General features: G+C 39.6%; 1 non-coding gene across 1 annotated transcript; it reads right to left on the bottom strand.

Annotated features, from left to right (window-relative positions):
• Positions 1–13,073: 13,073 nt before the first annotated feature.
• LOC112774827 (small nucleolar RNA R71) lies at positions 13,074–13,181 on the bottom strand. Its single transcript, XR_003189286.1, has one exon. It is a non-coding gene; the product is annotated as a small nucleolar RNA R71 (small nucleolar RNA).
• Between the last annotated feature and the right edge of the window lie 8,468 nt (positions 13,182–21,649).

The following is a 21,649-nucleotide window of genomic DNA, read 5'->3' as shown; positions in this document are numbered from 1 at the left end:
GAAGACAGAAAGCATTGCCACCACATTTAACCAATTAGAATTTCTTTTATTTAAACTCGAAATTTTATTGCTTCTTATTCAAAAGATCTACTATTTTATTCATGTTTAATGATGATGAGAAAAATAAACTATAGCTTAATTGGAGATAAAATCAAATAGATACTAATTACTATTATATGACTTCTAAGGTAAACTTTTTATAAGGACACTGTCACAGAGTTAAGGCAGAAATTGGAAATTAACAACCTTTATTCTGGGGGTATGGGGGTTCCTCTGATCCTTGGGATGCTTGGTATTACAGAAGACTTTTGGCGCTTCAGTTCCCTTAAGTCACGTCCATGCTCCTCTTGTTCTTTAAACATATGGGTCAGCATTTGACTGTGTTCCTTCTGTTGTTTTATTATTTGCTCCATAGCTTCCTGTATCTTGGTGACAGACGTCTCAAGATATTCCCAATATTCCGCTTGAGGAATCTCTGGGAGGAATTCCTGTGCTCTCTTCTTGATAAGATCCTCCTGTGCTTGTTGTCTCTCCATTGATGCTTTGGTGATTGACTTTTCAATTAGGATATATTCAGTTATTCCCATCTTGACTCCAGCGTCCTTGCAGAGCAGAGAAATCACGCTTGGATAAGCCAACCTGGCCTCTTTTGAATTTTTGTTAGCAATCTTATAGAGCTCAGTTGAAATTAGCTGATGAACCTCCACTTCCTTTCCCATCATGATGCAATGAATCATCACTGCTCTTTTAACTGTGACTTCAGAACGGTTGCTAGTGGGCAACAGAGAACGCCCAATGAAGTCCAGCCATCCTCTGGCAACTGGTTTGAGATCCTCCCTCTTGAGTTGATTTGGGACGCCCTTTGTGTTGGTGGTCCACCTGGCTCCAGGGATACATATGTCCTCTAGAATCTTATCCAGGCCAATGTCTGCTCTCATCATCCTCCTGTTGAAGGAGTCTGGATCATCCTTTAGCTGAGGTAGCTTTAATATCTCTCTGATCTTGTCAGGGGTGGTATGAACAATCTTTCCCCTGACCATGGTCCGAAATTCGTAGCAGGCAGTTCCAGATAGTCTTTGCTTGTCAGTCTGCCACATATTAGCATAGAACTCCTGGACCATGTTCCTTCCTATTTTCGTTTCAGGATTAGCTAGGACTTCCCAGTTCCTGATTCGAATTTGCTCCTGGATCTCCGGATATTCGTCTTCTTTCAGATCGAATCTAACTTTCGGGATCACTGATCTCAGACCCATTACTTTAAGATAATGGTCTGAATGTTCTTTAGATAAGAACTTCCCTTGATTCCAAAGTGGTTTTGGAACGCTCTCTTTCTTGCCTCTTGGAGTGGATTGTTTTCCTTTGGGAGCCATGATCTTAGTGATCTCGGAAAAACACACCAAACTTAGAGGTTTGCTTGTCCTCAAGCAAAAGAAAAGAAAGGAGAGGGATAGAAGGAGATCGAGGTGCACTTGTTGATGGAGGAGGGGGGAGGCCGAACCCGATTTTAAAGGGGTGGGGGGGTGGCTTTTCGAAAAAATGGAAGAGATAAGATAAAAAGATTGAGTTGAAAAAGATAAGATAGAAGATAGAGTTTAATTTTGAAAAGATATGATAGATTTTTGAAAAAGATAACTCTAAATTTTGAAAAAGATAATATGGATATTTGAAAAAGATATGGATTAGTTGAAAAGATTTTTGAGTGAAAAAGATAGATTTGTTTTCAGAAAAGATTTTGAAAAGAGTTGGATTGAATTTGGAAAGATGGATTTTTAGAAATTAAGGATTTTAGAAATCAGGGTTCTTGACATGTTCATGTAAAAATCATGCATTGAAGCATAAAATTTGAAATTAAAATGGAAATACATGTGGGACAAATGGATTTGGCTCCTCCCTGTCTTCCTGGCGTTTGAACGCCCAAACACTGCTTGTTTTGGGCGTTCAGCGCCCAAATACTGATCTCCTGGGCGTTCAGCGCCCAGTTGCTGCCATTACTGGCGTTCAACGCCCAGTGGGTGGCCATTTCTGGCATTGAACGCCCAGATTGCTACCATTACTGGCGTTCAGCGCCCAGTGGATGCCCATTTTGGGCGCTGAACGCCCAAAATGCCCCTTTACTGGCGTTTTCTTGCCATTGAGCTCTTTTACTCTGTTTTGTGTGCCGATTACTTCTGTAACCCTGTAAACTTATACAAATGATTCTGTATCTTAGTGTCAGTGAACTTTATATAAACAAATAAAAATAAAAATAGGGCAAAAATGCTTAGAGGATTGATGCCCCATGGCTGGGTTGCCTCCCAGCAAGCGCTTCTTTATTGTCTTTAGCTGGACCTTGCTGAGCTTTTAATCTAGCTTCAGCCTTGAGCCTTCTTGCTCAATGTTGCCTTCAAGATAATGCTTGATTCTCTGTCCATTGACAATGAACTTCTTATCAGAATCAATATCTTGAAGCTCCACATAACCATATGGTGACACACTTGTAATCACGTATGGTCCCCTCCACCGGGATTTCAGTTTCCCGGGGAATAGCCTGAGTCTAGAGTTAAACAACAGGACCTTCTGTCCTGGTTCAAAGATTCTAGATGACAGCTTTCTGTCATGCCATTTTTTTTATTTTTCTTTATAAAGCTTGGCATTTTCGAAAGCTGTAAATCTGAATTCCTCTAGCTCATTTAGCTGGAGCAATCGTTTTTCTCCTGCTAATTTGGCATCAAAGTTTAGGAATCTGGTTGCCCAGTAGGCCTTATGTTCCAGTTCCACGGGCAAGTGGCATGCCTTACCATACACAAGTTGGTATGGAGAGGTCCCTATAGGGGTCTTGAATGCTGTTCTGTAAGCCCACAGAGCATCATCCAAGCTCCTTGCCCAATCCTTTCTACGGGTATTTACTGTCCGTTCCAGGATTCTCTTTAATTCTCTGTTAGAGACTTCAGCTTGCCCATTGGTTTGTGGATGATATGGTGTGGCCACTTTGTGGCGAATTCCATACCGAACCATGGCAGAGTAAAGCTGTTTATTGCAGAAGTGAGTGCCCCCATCACTGATTAACACTCTAGGGACACCAAACCTGCTAAAGATATGTTTCTGGAGGAACTTCAGCAGTGTTTTAGTATCATTGGTGGGTGTGGCAATTGCCTCAACCCATTTTGATACATAGTCAACTGCCACCAGAATATAAGTGTTTGAATATGATGGTGGAAAAGGTCCCATGAAGTCAATTCCCCATACGTCAAACAACTCAATTTCCAAGATTCCTTGTTGAGGCATGGCGTAACCATGAGGCAGATTACCAGCTCTTTGGCAACTGTCACAATTACGTACAAACTCTCGGGAATCTTTATAGAGTGTGGGCCAATAGAAGCCACATTGGAGGACCTTGGTGGCTGTTTGCTCACCTCCGAAATGGCCTCCATATTGAGATCCATGGCAATGCCATAGGATTCTCTGTGCTTCCTCTCTGGGGACACACCTACGGATAATTCCGTCTGCACATCTCTTAAAGAGATAGGGTTCATCCCACAAGTAGTACTTTGCATCAGTGACTAATTTCTTCTTTTGTATTCTATTGTACTCCTTGGGTATGAACCGTGCAGCTTTATAGTTTGCAATATCGGCAAACCATGGTGCTTCCTGAATGGCAAATAGATGCTCATGAGGGAACGTCTCAGAGATCTCAAGAAAGGGGAGGGACGTCCCTTCCACTGGCTCTATCCGGGACAGATGATCAGCCACTTGGTTCTCTGTCCCTTTTCTGTCTCTTATTTCTATATCAAACTCTTGTAGAAGCAATACCCATCTGATGAGCCTGGGTTTTGAATCCTGCTTTGTGAGTAGATATTTAAGAGCAGCATGGTCAGTATACACAATCACTTTTGATCCTACTAAGTATGATCTGAACTTGTCAATGGCGTAAACCACTGCAAGTAGTTCTTTTTCTGTGGTTGTGTAATTTTTCTGGGCATCATTTAGAACGCGACTGGCATAATAAATGACATGCAGAAGCTTGTCATGCCTCTATCCCAATACTGCACCAATGGCATGATCACTGGCATCACACATTAACTCAAATGGCAATGTCCAGTTTGGTGCAGAAATGACTGGTGCTGTGACCAGCTTAGCTTTCAGCATTTCAAACGCCTACAGGCATGCTGTGTCAAACACAAATGGCGTGTCAGCAGCTAGCAGATTGCATAGAGGTTTTGCGATTTTTGAAAAATCCTTTATAAACCTCCTATAGAATCCTGCATGCCCCAGAAAGCTTCTGATTGCCTTAACATTGGCAGGTGGTGGTAATTTTTCAATTACCTCTATTTTTGCTTGATCCACCTCTATTCCCTTGTTTGAGATTTTATGCCCAAGAACAATTCCTTCAGTCACCATGAAGTGACACTTTTCCCAGTTTAAAACTAGGTTGGTTTCTTGGCATCTTTTCAGAACAAGTTTCAGGTGATCAAGACAGGAGCTGAATGAGTCTCCATATACTGAGAAGTCATCCATGAAGACTTCCAGAAATTTTTCCACCATGTCAGAGAAAATAGAGAGCATGCATCTCTGGAAGGTTGCAGGCGCATTACATAGCCCAAATGGCATCCTTCTATAAGCAAACACTCCAGATGGGCATGTGAATGCTGTTTTCTCTTGATCCTGGGGATCCACTGCAATCTGGTTATAGCCTGAATAGCCATCCAAAAAGCAGTAATAATCATGACCTGCTAGTCTCTCTAGCATCTGGTCTATGAATGGTAAAGGAAAATGATCCTTTCTGGTGGCTGTATTGAGCCTTCTGTAGTCAATACACATGCGCCACCCTGTAACTGTTCTTGTGAGAACCAGTTCATTTTTTTCATTATGAATCACTGTCATGCCTCCCTTTTTTGGGACGACTTGAACAGGGCTCACCCAGGGGCTATCAGAAATAGGATAAATAATCCCAGCCTCTAGTAACTTGGTGACCTCTTTCTGCACCACTTCCTTCATGGCTGGATTTAGCCGCCTCTGTGGTTGAACCACTGGTTTGGCATTATCCTCCAATAGGATTTTGTGCATGCATCTAGCTGGGCTTATGCCTTTAAGGTCACCTATGGACCACCCAAGAGCTGTCTTGTGTGTCCTTAGCACTTGAATAAGTGCTTCCTCTTCCTGTGAATTTAAAGCAGAGCTTATGATCACTGGAAAAGTGTCACCTTCTCCCAGAAATGCATATTTCAAGGATGGTGGTAGTGGCTTGAGCTCGGGTTTAGGGGGTTTTTCCTCTTTCAGAAGAAAGTTCAGAGGCTCTTTCATGTCCTCTGAATCCTCCAAATCAGGCTGAACATCTTTAAAGATGTCTTCCAACTCTGATTCGAGACTCTCAGCCATGTTGATCTCTTCTACCAAAGAGTCAATGAGATCAACTTTCATGCAGTCTGTTGATGTGTCTGGATGCTGCATGGCTTTGACAGCGTTCAACTTAAACTCATCATCATTGACTCTCAGGGTTATTTCCCCCTGTTGGACATCAATGAGGGATCGTCCAGTTGCTAGGAAGGGTCTTCCTAGAATGAGAGTAGCACTCTTGTGCTCCTCCATTTCCAGCACAACAAAGTCAGTGGGAAAGGCGAATGGCCCAACTCTGACAATCATGTCCTCAATCACGCCTGATGGGTATTTAGTGGAACCATCAGCAAGTTGGAGACATATCCGGGTTGGTTTAACTTCTTCAGTTAAGCCAAGCTTCCTGATAGTGGATGCAGGTATCAGGTTGATGCTTGCCCCAAGATCGCATAAAGCTGTCTTGGTGCAATCACCTTCTAATATGCATGGTATCAGAAAACTCCCAGGGTCTTTAAGCTTTTCAGGAAAGCTTTTCAGAATGACTGCACTGCATTCTTCAGTGAGGAGAACTCTTTCTGTTTCTCTCCACTCCTTTTTATGACTCAAGATCTCTTTCATGAACTTGGCATAAGAAGGTATTTGCTCAAGTGCTTCTGCAAATGGAATCTTTATTTCCAGAGTCCTTAGATAATCTGCAAAGCGAGCAAATTGCTTATCCTGCTCCTCTTTCCGAAGTTTTTGAGGATAAGGTATCTTGGCTTTATATTCCTCAACCTTACTGGTTAAAGAAGCCTTTTTAGAGGGGTTGTTATCAGCACTTGTGTGTGTCTGATCCCTCACTGGCAATTGAGTGCCAGAGTCAGAAGCTGGAGTAACGTTAGACGCCAGCTCACTGTCTGTTCCTGGCGCCTGAACGCCAGAAATGTACCCATTTTGGGCGTTCAATGCTGGATTCTGCCCCATTTGGGCGTTCAACGCCAGATTCTTGCCCATTTCTGGCGTTGAACGCCAATCCTGCCTTGTTTCTGGCGCTGAACGCCAGTTTTGGGCATGGTCTGGGCGTTCAGCGCCAGCCTTCCACCCATTTTCTGGCGTTTTAGTGCCAGAATTATTTTTCCCTGGGCTCTTACTGTCCTCAGGTGAATCTTTGGTGGGTCGCTCATTTCTTGAATCTTTGATGCCTTGAGGTGGGGTATTTAATGTTTTCCCACTTCTTAATTGAACTGCTTGGCATTCTTCTGCTATTTGCTTTGATAGCTGCTGCTTTGTTTGTTTAAACTGTTCGTCCATATGTATTTTAGCTATCCTTGTCTCCTGTAGCCTGTCCTTGAATTCAGCTAGCTGCTTTGTTAGAAAATCCAATTGCTGATTGAATTCAGCAGCTTGTTTTACAGTACTGAATTCAGCAGTTACTGTTTTAACCTCTTCATTCATGGAAGGGTTGCTGCTTAGATACAGATGCTGATTCCTGGCAACTGTATCAATGAGCTCTTGAGCCTCTTCAATTGTCTTTCTCATATGGATAGATCCACCAGCTGAGTAATCTAGAGACATCTGAGCTCCTTCTGCAAGCCCATAGTAGAAGATGTCTAACTGAACCCACTCTGAAAACATTTCAGAGGGGCATTTTCGTAGCATCTCTCTGTATCTCTCCCAGGCATCATAAAGAGATTCATTATCTCCTTGTTTAAAGCCTTGGATGTCCAGCCTTAGCTGTGTCATCCTTTTTGGAGGAAAATACTGATTCAGGAATTTTTCTGTCAGCTGTTTCCATGTTCTTATGCAGGCCTTAGGTTGGTTATTTAACCACCTCTTAGCTTGATCTTTTACAGCAAATGGAAACAGTAATAGTCTGTAGACATCCTGATCTATTTCCTTATCATGTACTGTGTCAGCAATTTGTAAAAATTGTGCCAGAAACTCTGTAGGTTCTTCCTGTGGAAGACCGGAATACTGGCAACTTTGCTGCACCATGATTATGAGCTGAGGATTCAACTCAAAGCTACTAACTCCAATGGAGGGTATGCATATGCTACTCCCATATGAAGCAGTAGAGGGGTTAGAATATGACCCCAGAGTCCTCCTGGACTGTTCATTTCCACTTATGTACATGATGGATATATGGATATAACTTGGACTGATTTATCTTTTTATTTATTTTATTTTATAAGAAGTAAATACTTAAATAAAATAAAATAACTAAAAAGAATTTGAATTTTGAAATTAAAAAAATTTTTTTTTTTTAAAAAATAAAAATTAATTAGTTAATAAAAAAGAAATTTTTGAAAAAGAGGGAAGATATTTTCGAAAATTAGAGAGAGAGAGAGTTAGTTAGGTAGTTTTGAAAAAGTTGAGAAACAAACAAAAAGTTAGTTGGTTAGTTGAAACAAATTTTGAAAAGATAAGAAGTTAGGAAGTTAGAAGAGATATTTTGAAAAGATATTTTTGAATTTAGTGAGGAGAGAGAAAAACAATAAGATAGTACAAGATTTAAAATTTTTAGATCTAATGCTCCTTGTTTTTGAAAGTTTTGGAGGGAAAACACCAAGGAACACCAAACTTAAAAATTTTAAGATCAAGACACAAGGAAAACTCAAGAACACTTTGAAGACTCACAAGAACACAAGAACATGAAGAAAGAACACCAAACTTAAAATTTTTAGAAAAACAAACCAAAATTTTTGAAAACCAAAGAGAAATCAACAAGAAAACATCAAACTTAAAGTTTGGCACAGGATTTAATAGAAAAATTATTTTTGAAAAAGGTTTTAAAAAATATGATAGCCAATTATCATGAACATAAACACCACGTTCTAATTAACTGAGCTATAAATTTAAAGTGTTTTAACAAGGGATAAATAATAAAAGACTCTAAACCAAAAAGAAAGATTTTTTTCCTAATCTAAGCAACAAAATAATTCGTCAGTTGTTCAAACACGAACAATCCCCGGCAACGGCGCCAAAAACTTGGTGCACGAATTGTGAATCACACTTTTCACAACGCGTACCACTAACCAGCAAGTGCACTGGGTCGTCCAGGTAATACCTTACGTGAGTAAGGGTCGAATCCCACGGAGATTGTTGGTTTGAAGCAATCTATGGTTATCTTGTAAATCTTAGTCAGGAAGTTAATTATGTTTATCAGTTGAATTGTGAATAACTGAGAGAGCATAAATTAAAGGTTATTTGTTATGCAGTAATGGAGAATATGTTGGAGTTTTGGAGATGCTTTATCTTCTGAATCTCTGCTTTCCTCTGTCTTCTGATTCATGCACGCACATCCTCCTATGGCAAGCTGTGTGTTGGTGGATCACCGTTGTCAATGGCTACCTTCCATCCTTCCAGTGAAAACTATGCTCACGCGCTCTGTCACAGCACGGCTAATCACCGGTTGGTTCTCGATTCGGTTGGAATAGGATTTACTATCCTTTTCCGTCTGTCACTAACGCCCAGCCTTCAGGAGTTTGAAGCTCGTCACAGTCATTCAATCCTTGAATCCTACTCGGAATACCACAGACAAGGTTTAGACTTTCCGGATTCTCATGAATGCCGCCATCAGTTCTAACTTATACCACGGAGATTCTGATTAAGGAATCTAAGAGATACTCATTCAATCGTATATAGAACGGAGGTGGTTGTCAGGCACACGTTCATGATTTGAGGAAGGTGATGAATGTCACAGATCATCACCTTCATCACGGTTAAGCGCGAATGAACATCTTAGATAGGAACAAGCGTGTTTGAATGGAAAACAGAAATACTTGCATTAATTCATCGAGACACAGCAGAGCTCCTCACCCCTAACAATGGGGTTTAGAAACTCATGTCATCAGAGAATACAAAGTTTAGATCTAAAATGTCATGAGATACAAAATAAGTCTCTAAAAGTTGTTTAAATACTAAACTAGTAGCCTAGGTTTACAAAAATTGGATAAACTATGATGGATGATGCAGAGATCCACTTCTGAGGCCCACTTGGTGTGTGCTGGGGCCCACTTGGTGTGTGCTGGGGCTGAGACTTAAGCAATTCACGTGCAGAGGCCATTTGTGGAGTTGAACGCCAGTTTTTATGCCAGTTTGGGCGTTCAACTCCAGCTTTTGATCCTTTTCTGGCGCTGGACGCCAGAATTGGGCAGAGGACTGGCGTTGAACGCCAGTTTACGTCGTCTATTCTTGTGCAAAGTATGAACTATTATATATTGCTGGAAAGCCCTGAATGTCTACTTTCCATCTCAATTGGAAGCACGCCATTTCGAGTTCTGTAGCTCCAGAAAATCCACTTTGAGTGCAGGGAGGTCAGAATCCAACAGCATCAGCAGTCCTTTTTCAGCCTGAATCAGATTTTTGCTCAGCTCTTTCAATTTCAGCCAGAAAAATACCTGAAATTACAAGAAAACACACAACTCATAGTAAAGTCCAGAAATATGAATTTTTCCTTAAAAATAATAGAAATAGACTAAAAACTAACTAAAACATACTTAATACTATATGAAATTATCCCCAAAAAGCGTATAAAATATCCGCTCATCACGTGCCTGACAACCACTTCCGTTCTACCTTCGATTGAATGATTATCTCTTGGATCTCTTAATCAGAACCTTCGTGGTATAAGCTAGATTGATGGCGGCATTCATGAGAATCCGGAAAGTCTAAACCTTGTCTGTGGTATTCCGAGCTGGATTCTGGGATTGAATGACTGTGACGAACTTCAAACTCGCGAGTGCTGGGCGTAGTGACAGACGCAAAAGGAGGGTGAATCCTATTCCAGTATGATCGAGAACCTCAGATGATTAGCCGTGCTGTGACAGAGCATTTGGACCATTTTCACAAGAGGATAGGATGCAGCCATTGACCACGGTGATGCCTCCAGATGATTAGCCATGCAGTGATAGCGCATAGGACCATTTTCCAGAGAGGATGAAAAGTAGCCATTGACAATGGTGATGTCCTTACATAAAGCCAGCCATAGAAAGGAGTAGGACTGATTGGATGAAGACAGCAGGAAAGCAGAAGTTTAGGGGGACGAAAGCATCTCTATACCTTTATCTGAAATTTCACCAATGATATACATAAGTATTTCTATCTTTATTTTCTATTTATTTATTAGTATTTTCGAAAACTCCATAATCAATTATTATCCGCCTGACTGAGATTTACAAGATGACCATAGCTTGCTTCATACCAACAATCTCCGTGGGATCGACCCTTACTCACGTAAGGTTTTATTACTTGGACAACCCAGTGCACTTGCTGGTTAGTTGTATCGAAGTTGTGAATGAAAAACGATTTATTAAGACGTGTGTACAGAGTTTTTGGCACCGTTGCCTGAGATCACAATTTCGTGCACCAAGTTTTTGGCACCGTTGCCGGGGATTGTTCGAGTTTGGACAACTGACGGTTCATCTTGTTGCTCAGATTAGGTAATTTTCTTTTTGTTTTATTTTCTAAAAATTTTCAAAAATCTTTCAAAAATTTCTCATCTGTTTTCGAAAAAAAATTTAAAAAAAAAAATTCTTTTCAGAAATTTTTATTATGTTCTTCAGAATTTTTAAGAATTAATTCTAGTGTTTCATGAAGCATGTTGAAGCCTGACTGGCTGTAAAGCCATGTCTAATTCTTTTGGATAGGGCTTCCAACCATCATCATAGAAGCAAGTTAATTTGATAATTAATGAGCAGTATATCTGATTTACATGCTAAAGCTTGACTGGCTATTAAGCCATGTCTAACCCTCAGATTGGAGCTTTAGACTAAGAGTGCAAGATTCCTGGAATTCATATTAAAAATTTTGGAATCCTTATTTTTCTTTTTCACAAATAATTTTCGAAAAATCCAAAAAAAAAAATTAGAAAATCATAAAAATCAAAAAAATATTTCATGTTTCTTGTTTGAGTCTTGAGTCAATTTTTAAGTTTGGTGTCAATTGCATACTCATCTTGCATTTTTCGAAAATTGCATTCATGCATTGCATTCATCATGATCTTCAAGTTGTTCTTGATAAAACCTTCTTGATTGATCTTCATATTATATTGTTTTGTGTTGTATGGTGTTTTTCATATGCATTCTTGAATTCTTAGTGCCTAAGCATTAAAGATTTCTAAGTTTGGTGTCACGCATGTTTTCTTTGCATATAAAAATTTTCAAAAATATGTTCTTGATGTTCATCATGATCTTCATAGTGTTCTTGGTGTTCATCTTGACATTCGTAGCATTCTTGCATGCATTCATTGTTTTGATCCAAAAATTTTCATGCATTGCATCATTTTCATGTTTTTTCTCTCTCATCATTAAAAATCTAAAAATCAAAAAAATATCTTCCCCTTTTTCTCTCATAAATTTTCAAAAATTTGAGTTGACTTTTTCAAAAATTTTTAAAATTCAATTGTTTCTTATGAGTCAAATCAAATTTTGAATTTAAAAATCTTATCTTTTTCAAAATCTTTTTCAAAAATCAAATCTTTTTCATTTTTCTTAGTTATTTTCGAAAATTTTAAAAATATTTTTCAAAAATCTTTTTCTTATCTTTACCTCAAAATTTTCGAAAATAACATCATCAATTAATGTTTTGATTCAAAAATTTCAAGTTTGTTACTTGCTTGTTAAGAAAGATTCAAACTTTATGTTCTAGAATCATATCTTGTGATTTTTTGTGAATCAAGTCATTAATTGTGATTTTAAAAATCAAATCTTTTTTTTTAAAACTAATTTCAATCATATCTTTTCAAAAATATCTTTTTATCTTATCTTTTTCAAAATCATATCTTTTTCAAAAATTTGATTTTAAAATATCTTTTCTAACTTCTTATCTTCTTATCTTTTTAAAAAAATTGATTTTCAAAATTTGTTGCAACTAACTAACTAACTTTTTGTTTGTTTCTTATCTTTTTCAAAACTACCTAACTAACTCTCTCTCTCTCTCTAATTTTCGAAAATATCTCCCTCTTTTTCAAAAATTCTTTTTAATTAACTAATTATTTTAATTTTTGATTTTAATTTTCGAAAATTACTAACCTTTTTCAAAAACAATTTTTGAAAATCACTAACTCTTTTTCAAAAAAATAATTTTTGAAAATTCTCTCTCTCTCTCTCATCTCCTTCTATTTATTTATTTATTTACTAACATCTCTTCCTCACTCACCAAAAATCTGAACTCTCTCTCTCTCTCTGAGTTCAGATTTTCTCTTCTTCTTTTCTTCTACTCACATAAGGGAACCTCTATACTTGGGTAAAAAGGATCCCTATTATTATTATTTTTTTGTTCCCTCTTTTTCATATGATCAGGAGCAAGGACAAGAATATTCTTGTTGAAGCAGATCCAAAACCTGAAAGGACTCTGAAGAGGAAACTAAGAGAAGCTAAATTACAACAATCCAGCAAGCACCTTTCAGAAATTTTCGAACAGGAAGAGGAGATGGCAGCCGAAAATAATAATAATGCAAGGAGAATGCTTGGTGACTTCACTGCACCTAATTCCAATTTACATGGAAGAAACATCTCCATCCCTACCATTGGAGCAAACAATTTTGAGCTGAAACCTCAATTAGTTTCTCTGATGCAGCAAAACTGCAAGTTCCATGGACTTCCATCTGAAGATCCTCTTCAGTTCTTAACTGAATTCTTGCAGATCTGTGATACTGTTAAGACTAATGGAGTAGATCCTGAAGTCTACAGGCTCATGCTTTTCCCCTTTGCTCTAAGAGACAGAGCTAGAGTGTGGTTGGACTCTCAACCCAAAGATAGCCTGAATTCTTGGGAAAAACTGGTAAGCTTAGAGTGGATGTTCAAACCTTCAGACAGAAAGAAGGTGAGTCCCTCTATGAAGCTTGGGAGAGATACAAGGAACTGACCAAAAAGTGTCCTTCTGACATGCTTTTAGAATGGACCATCCTGGATATATTCTATGATGGTCTGTCTGAATTAGCTAAAATGTCATTGGATACTTCTGCAGGTGGATCCATTCACCTAAAGAAAACGCCTGTAGAAGCTCAAGAACTCATTGACATGGTTGCTAATAACCAGTTCATGTACACTTCTGAAAGGAATCCTGTGAATAATGGGACGCCTATAAAGAAGGGAGTTCTTGAAATTGATACTCTGAATGCTATATTGGCTCAAAATAAAATATTGACTCAGCAAGTCAATATGATTTCTCAGAGTCTGAATGGAATGCAAGCTGCATCCAACAGTACTCAAGAGGCATCTTCTGGATAAGAAGCTTATGATCCTGAGAACCCTGCAATAGCAGAGGTAAATTACATGGGTGAACCCTATGGAAACACCTATAACCCCTCATGGAGAAATCACCCAAATCTCTCATGGAAGGATCAACAAAAGCCTCAACAAGGCTTTAATAATGGTGGAAGAAACAGGTTTAGCAATAGCAAGCCTTTTCCATCATCCACTCAGCAACAGACAGAGAACTCTGAACAAAATACCTCTAATTTAGCAAACTTAGTCTCTGATCTATCTAAGGCCACTATGAGTTTCATGAATGAAACAAGGTCCTCCATTAGAAATTTGGAAGCACAAGTGGGCCAGCTGAGTAAAAGGATCACTGAAATCCTTCCTAGTACTCTCCCAAGCAATACAGAAGAAAATCCAAAAGGAGAGTGCAAGGCCATTGAATTGGTCACCATGGCCGAACCTGTAAGGGAGGGAGAGGACGTGAATCCCAGTGAAGAAGACCTCCTGGGACGTCCAGTGATCAATAAGGAGTTTCCCTTCAAGGAACCAAAGGAATCTGAGGCTCAACTAGAGACCATAGAGATTCCATTAAACCTCCTTATGCAATTCATGAGCTCTGATGAGTATTCCTCTTCTGAAGAGAATGAGGATGTTACTAAGGAGCACGTTACCAAGTACCTAGGTGCAATCATGAAGCTGAATGCCAAATTACTTGGTATTGAGACTTGGGAAGATGAACCTCCCTTGTTCACCAATGAACTGAGTGATCTGGATCAACTGAGATTGCCTCAGAGGAAACAGGATCCTGGAAAGTTCCTGATACCTTGTACCATAGGCACCATGACCTTTGAGAAAGCTCTATATGACCTTGGTTCAGGGATAAACCTCATGCCCCTCTCTGTAATAGAGAAACTGGGAATCTTTGGGGTGCAAACTGCTAAAATCTCATTAGAGATGGCAGACAATTCAAGAAAACAGGCTTATGGACAAGTAGAGGACGTGTTAGTAAAGGTTGAAGGCCTTTACATCCCTGCTAATTTCATAGTCCTAGATACTGGGAAGGATGAGGATGAATCCATCATCTTTGGAAGACCCTGCCTAGCCACAGCAAGAGCTGTGATTGATGTTGACAGAGGTGAACTAGTCCTTCAAGTGAATGAGGACTCCCTTGTGTTTCAAACTCAAGGTTGTCCTTCTGTGAACATGGAAAAGAGGCACAGTAAGCTTCTCTCAAAATAGAGTCAACCAGAGCCCCCACAGTCAAACACTAAGTTTGGTGTTGGGAGGCCACAACCAAACTCTAAGTTTGGTGTTGAACTCCCATATCCAAACTCTAAGTTTGGTGTTGGGGAGTCTCAACAATGCTCTGAACATCTGTGAGGCTCCATGAGAGCCCACTGTCAGGCTATTGACATTAAAGAAGCGCTTGTTGGGAGGCAACCCAATTTTTATTTATCTAATTTTATTTTTATTGTTATTTCATGTTTTATTAGGTTCATGATCATGTGGAGTCACAAAATAAATATAAAAATTGAAAATGGAATCAAAAACAGCAGAAGAAAAATCACACCCTAGAGGAGGATCTCACTGCCGTTTATACGCCATTAAGGAGCATCTGTCTGGCGTTCAACGCCAGAACAGAGCATGTTTCTGGCGTTCAACGCCAGAAACAAGCAGCATCCTGGCATTCAGACGCCAGAAATGCACAGTGAAGAAGAGCTGGCGCTGAACGCCAGAAACAAGCATCTGGCTGGCGTTCAACGCCAGAAATATGCTGCATCTGGGCGTTGAACGCCCAGAACAAGCATCAATTCGGCGTTTAAACGCCATAATTGCATGCAAAGGCATTTTACATGCCTAATTGGTGCAGGGATGCAATTCCTTGACACCTCAGGATCTGTGGACCCCACAGGATCATCTCAGCATCTGTGGACCCCACAGGATCCCCACCTACCACCACTCACTCTCTTCCCTCTTCTCAATGTTCATCATCTCTTCCCAATAAACACTCTTCCCTAAAACTCTTCACCAATCACCTCAATCTCTCTTCCCTGTAACCACTTCACCACTCACATCCATCCACTCTTCCCCATAAACCTACCCCATAAACCCCACCTACCTTCAAAATTCAAAATCAATTTCCCACCCAAAACCTACCCTTATGGCCGAACCTTAACCCCGTCCCTTCCCTATATATAGCCCTCCATTCTTCCTCATTTTCACACAACACAACCCTCTCTTCTCTTCTTGGCCGAATACACCCCTCCCTCTTCTCCTCATTATTTTCTTCTTCTTCTTCATCTATTCTTTCTTCTCTTGCTCGAGGGCGAGCAATATTCTAAGTTTGGTATGGTAAAAGCATAAGCTTTTTGTTTTTCCATTACCATTATGGCACCCAAGACCGGAGAATCCTCTAGAAAAGGGAAAGGGAAGACAAAAGCTTCCACCTCCGAGTCATGGAAGATGAAAAGATTCATCTCCAAAGCTCATCAAGACCACTTCTATGATGTTGTGGCCAAGAAGAAGGTGATCCCCGAGGTCCCTTTCAAGCTCAAGAGAAATGAGTATCCGGAGATCCGACATGAAATCCAAAGAAGAGGTTGGGAAGTTCTAACTAACCCCATCCAACAATTCGGCATCCTAATGGTTCAAGAGTTCTATGCCAATGCATGGATCACTAAGAACCATGATCAAAGTAAGAACCCGAATCCAAAGAATTATCTCACCATGGTTTGGGGGAATTACTTAGATTTTAGTCTGGAAAATGTAAGGTTGGCGTTCAACTTGCCAATGATGGAAGAGAACGCACGCCCCTACACAAGGAGAGTCAACTTTGATCAAAGGTTGGACCAAGTCCTCATGGACATATGTGTGGAAGGAGCTCAATGGAAGATTGACTCAAAAGTCAAACCGGTTCAACTGAGAAGAATGGACCTTAAGCCTGTAGCTAGAGGATGGTTAGAGTTTATTCAACGCTCAATCATTCCCACTAGCAACCGGTCTGAAGTTACTATAGACCGGGCCATCATGATCCATAGCATCATGATTGGAGTAGAGGTGGAGGTTCATGAGATTATACCTCAAGAACTCTACAAGGTGGCTGACAAGTCCTCCACTATGGCAAGGTTAGATTTTCCTCACCTCATTTGCCATCTATGCAATTCGGCTGGGATTGACATAGAAGGAGACATTCCCATTGAGGAAGAGAATCCCATCACTATGAAAAGGATAGAGCAAACAAGAGAGCCCATTCATGGAGCTCAAGAGACGCATGAAGCTCATCACCATGAGATCCCGGAGATGCCTCAAATGCATTTTCCTCCACAAAACTATTGGGAGCAAATCAACACCTCCCTAGAAGAATTAAGTTCCAACATGGGACAATTAAGGGTGGAACATCAAGAGCACTCCATCATCCTTCATGAAATTACAGAAGATCAAAAAGCAATGAGGGAGGAGCAACAAAGACAAGGAAGAGACATAGAAGAGCTCAAGGACATCATTGGTTCCTCAAGGAGAAAACGCCACCATTACTAAGGTGGACTCATTCCTTGTTCTTACATTCTCTGTCTTTCGTTTTCCCTATGTTAAGTGTTCATCTGTGTTTGTGTCTTTATTACATGATCATTAGTATTTAGTAACTTTGTCTTAAAGTTATGAATGTCCTATGAATCTATCACCTCTCTTAAATGAAAAATATTTTAATTCAAAAGAACAAGAAGTACATGAGTTTTGAATTTATCCTTGAACTTAGTTTAATTATATTGATGTGGTGACAATGCTTCTTGTTTTCTAAATGAATGCTTGAACAGTGCATATGTCTTTTGAAGTTGTTGTTTATGAATGTTAAATATGTTGGCTCTTGAAAGAATGATGACAAGGAGACATGTTATTTGATAATCTGAAAAATCATAAAAATGATTCTTGAAGCAAGAAAAAGCAGCAAAGAATAAAGCTTGCAGAAAAAAAATAGGCGAAAAAAAATAAAAAGAAAAAGCAAGCAAAAAAAGCCAAAAGCTCTTAAAACCAAGAGGCAAGAGCAAAAAGCCAATAGCCCTTAAAACCAAAAAGCAAGGGTAATAAAAAGGATCCCAAGGCTTTGAGCATCAGTGGATAGGAGGGCCTAAAGGAATAAAATCCTGGCCTAAGCGGCTAAACCAAGCTGTCCCTAACCATGTGCTTGTGGCGTGAAGGTGTCAAGTGAAAACTTGAGACTGAGCGGTTAAAGTCAAGGTCCAAAGCAAAAGAAGAGTGTGCTTAAGAACCCTGGACACCTCTAATTGGGGAGTTTAGCAAAGCTGAGTCACAATCTGAAAAGGTTCACCCAATTTTGTGTCTGTGGCATTTATGTATCCGGTGGTAATACAGGAAAACAAAGTGCTTAGGGCCACGGCCAAGACTCATAAAGTAGCTGTGTTCAAGAATCAACATACTGAACTAGGAGATGCCAATCATTCTAAACTCTGAGTTCCTATAGATGCCAATCATTCTGAACCTCAATGGATAAAGTGAGATGCAAAAACTATTCAAGAGGCAAAAAGCTACAAGTCCCGCTCATCTGATTGGAGCTATGTTTCATTGATAGTTTGGAATTTATAGTATATTCTCTTCTTTTTATCCTATTTGCTTTTCAGTTGCTTGGGGACAAGCAACAATTTAAGTTTGGTGTTGTGATGAGTGGATAATTTATACGCTTTTTGGCATTGTTTTTAGTATGTTTTTAGTATAATCTAGTTACTTTTAGGGATGTTTTTATTAGTTTTTATGTTAAATTCACATTTCTGTACTTTACTATGAGTTTGTGTGTTTTTCTATGATTTCAGGTATTTTCTGGTTGAAATTGAAGGACTTGAGCAAAAATCAGATTCAGAGGTAGAAGAAGGACTGCTGATGCTGTTGGATTCTGACCTCCCTGCACTCAAAGTGGATTTTCTGGAGATACAGAACTTAAAATGGCGCGCTTCCAATTGCGTTGAAAGGTAGACATCCAGGGCTTTCCAGCACTATAAAATAGTCCATACTTTGGCCGAGTTTGGACGACGTAAAAGGGCGTTGAACGCCAGTTCTACGCTGCTGTCTGGAGTTAAACGCCAGAAACACGTTACAAGCCAGAGTTGAACGCCAGAAATACGTTACAAACTGGCGTTCAACTCCAAGAATGACCTCTCCACGTGTAAACTTCAAGCTCAGCCCAAGCACACACCAAGTGGGCCCCGGAAGTGGATTTATGCATCAATTACTTACTTCTGTAAACCCTAGTAACTAGTTTAGTATAAATAGGACTTTTTACTATTGTATTAGACATCTTATGATCTTGAGACGTCTAGTTCTTAGATCAAAGGGGCTGGCCATTTGGCCATGCCTGAACCTTTCACTTATGTATTTTTCAACGGTAGAGTTTCTGCACTCCATAGATTAAGGTGTGGAGCTCTGCTGTTCCTCATGAATTAATGCAAACTACTACTATTTCTCTATTCAATTCAACTTATTTCGCTTCTAAGATATTCATTCGCACTTCAACATGAATGTGATGAACGTGACAATCATCATCATTCCCTATGAACGCGTGCCTGACAACCACTTCCGTTCTACCTTCGATTGAATGATTATCTCTTGGATCTCTTAATCAGAATCTTCGTGGTATAAGCTAGATTGATGGCAGTATTCATGAGAATCCAGAAAGTCTAAACCTTGTCTGTGGTATTTCGAGTAGGATTCTGGGATTGAATGACTGTGACAAACTTCAAACTCGCGAGTGCTGGGCATAGTGACAGACGCAAAAGGAGGGTGAATCCTATTCCAGTATGATCGAGAACCTCAGATGATTAGCCGTGCTGTGACAGAGCATTTGGACCATTTTCACAAAAGGATAGGATGCAGCCATTGACCACGGTGATGCCTCTAGATGATTAGCCATGCAGTGACAGCGCATAGGACCATTTTCCAGAGAAGATGAAAAGTAGCCATTGACAATGGTGATGTCCTTACATAAAGGCAGCCATAGAAAGGAGTAGGACTGATTGGATGAAGATAGCAGGAAATCAGAAGTTTAGAGGGACGAAAGCATCTCTATACCTTTATCTAAAATTTTCACCAATGATATACATAAGTATTTCTATCTTTATTTTCTATTTATTTATTAGTATTTTCGAAAACTCCATAATCAATTATTATCCGCCTGACTGAGATTTACAAGATGACCATAGCTTGCTTCATACCAACAATCTCCCTGGGATCGACCCTTACTCACGTAAGGTTTTATTACTTGGACGACCTAGTGCACTTGCTGGTTAGTTGTATCGATGTTGTGAATGAAAAACGATTTATTAAGACGTGCGTACAGAGTTGTTGGCGCCGTTGCCTGAGATCACAATTTCGTGCACCATGGGTCTCCTTAATTTTAGCATTTTGTGATGTTTACTTTTATTGCACATTAGATGTTTGATAACCATTGACTCTAGCCTACTACTAAGTCAATTAGTAGCTAGGTTGGGACTTATGGATTGATGTTGATCAAGCCATTTGACGTACTCCAAGCCTAGGAGTAGACATTACGTACTTAAGGATTTAGTGAGTAGACCTAATGAGCTCGGTTCCACATAATTATCAATGTTTGAATTGTTGACAAGGATAGTGATCTCAATTATCTAAGTCTTAGCCAAGAGTCCTTTATCTTGCTTATTTTAATTACTTGTTTGATTTACGCGTTTTGTCATTTAATTTCTTTCCCTCTTATTAATCAAACCCCCCCCTTTTTACCCCTCCATAGCCAATACGCATACACTTCATTGCAATTCCTAGGAAGACGACCCGGATTCTAAATACTTCGGTAAATTTTCATTAGGATTTATACTTGTGACAAAACCATATCTTAATTTGATGTGAGAGTTGTTTGTTGGTTTAGAGCTATGCTTACAACGAAGTAATTCCTTTCTTTAGGAAGAAAATATGGACCATCGAGCAATCCTTATCATCAAATTAATGGCGCCGTTGCTGGGGATGAGCAATGGTGCTATGTTGTTGGCTATTGTATATATTGTGAATAGCTTGATTTTTGGTTTGTTTGTTGGCTTTTGCTAGTTGTAGGATTTTGTTTTCTTTGTTTCTTATTGGTTTTATTTTTGTCTTATCTTATCACTATGAATTCCCAACACTTTGGCTATGTATGTGGTTCAAACTGTGCTGTAGGAAATGGAAGCTTCAATGAGGATGTGCATCAAGGATTTGGAAATCAAAGATGGGAGGAGTCCCAAGCTTATGGACAACCTTCTTGGCAACAACCCCCTCCGAATTCATATGGGTATAATCCTAATCCTAATGCATACCAATCCAATGTGTGTGATGACCCTTATTGTGATTGTCAACCACAACCACCACATACAAATGAACCCCCTTCACAATATAATTTTGAACCACCTTACTCACAAGCTTTCTACCACCATTTACCTCCATATGACCCCAACCCATACCCACCATACCAACCACCATATGAACCGCATCTAGAACCACCACCTTTCCAACACCAATATTCCCATGAACCACAAGGTCCACACACACCACCTGAAGGATTTTACCAATATGAACCACCTTCCAATTATAACAACCTTCCCTCGAACAATGAACCTTCTCTTTCACCATCACCTTTTGATGAAGCCCCCATGTTGGAATTGAGAGATCTTGAATCTCATATCTTAAGGCGACAAGAGGAAGATGAAAAGAAGTTTTCGGAGTTAAGAGCAAAAATGGCAATCATGGTAGAAGCCATTGGTAACATGGTCTCATCCCGCCTAAGCTTATGCGATCAAGGCGCTCCAATTGTTGAATGTGGAAAAGCAACCAAAGAGCTTGGCGAGGGAGTAAACTTGAAGCTCCATGGTAAGCAGGAAGAATTAAAACAAGAAGTACAACAAGAGGAGGAGGTGGAAATTAGTGAACAAAAGGAAGTAGTGGTTGGATGTTTAGGATATGTTGAGCACATAAGGGAATCTCAAGTTGAAGAGCCCTCTCCCACGAAGTTTGGGAGGGATGTTAAAGAGGAGAGTGATGTTGAGGAAGTGGATAGAGAATCGAAGGAAATTGATCAAGTAATTCAAGTAAGCAAATAGGCATGTTATTCAATTAGGCATACAATTACAAGTCGGCAAAGCAAACAAACA

Source organism: Arachis hypogaea, chromosome 18, assembly GCF_003086295.3.
Source record: "Arachis hypogaea cultivar Tifrunner chromosome 18, arahy.Tifrunner.gnm2.J5K5, whole genome shotgun sequence".
Lineage (NCBI taxonomy): Eukaryota > Viridiplantae > Streptophyta > Magnoliopsida > Fabales > Fabaceae > Arachis > Arachis hypogaea.
This window is presented reverse-complemented; position numbering and strand designations above follow the sequence as displayed.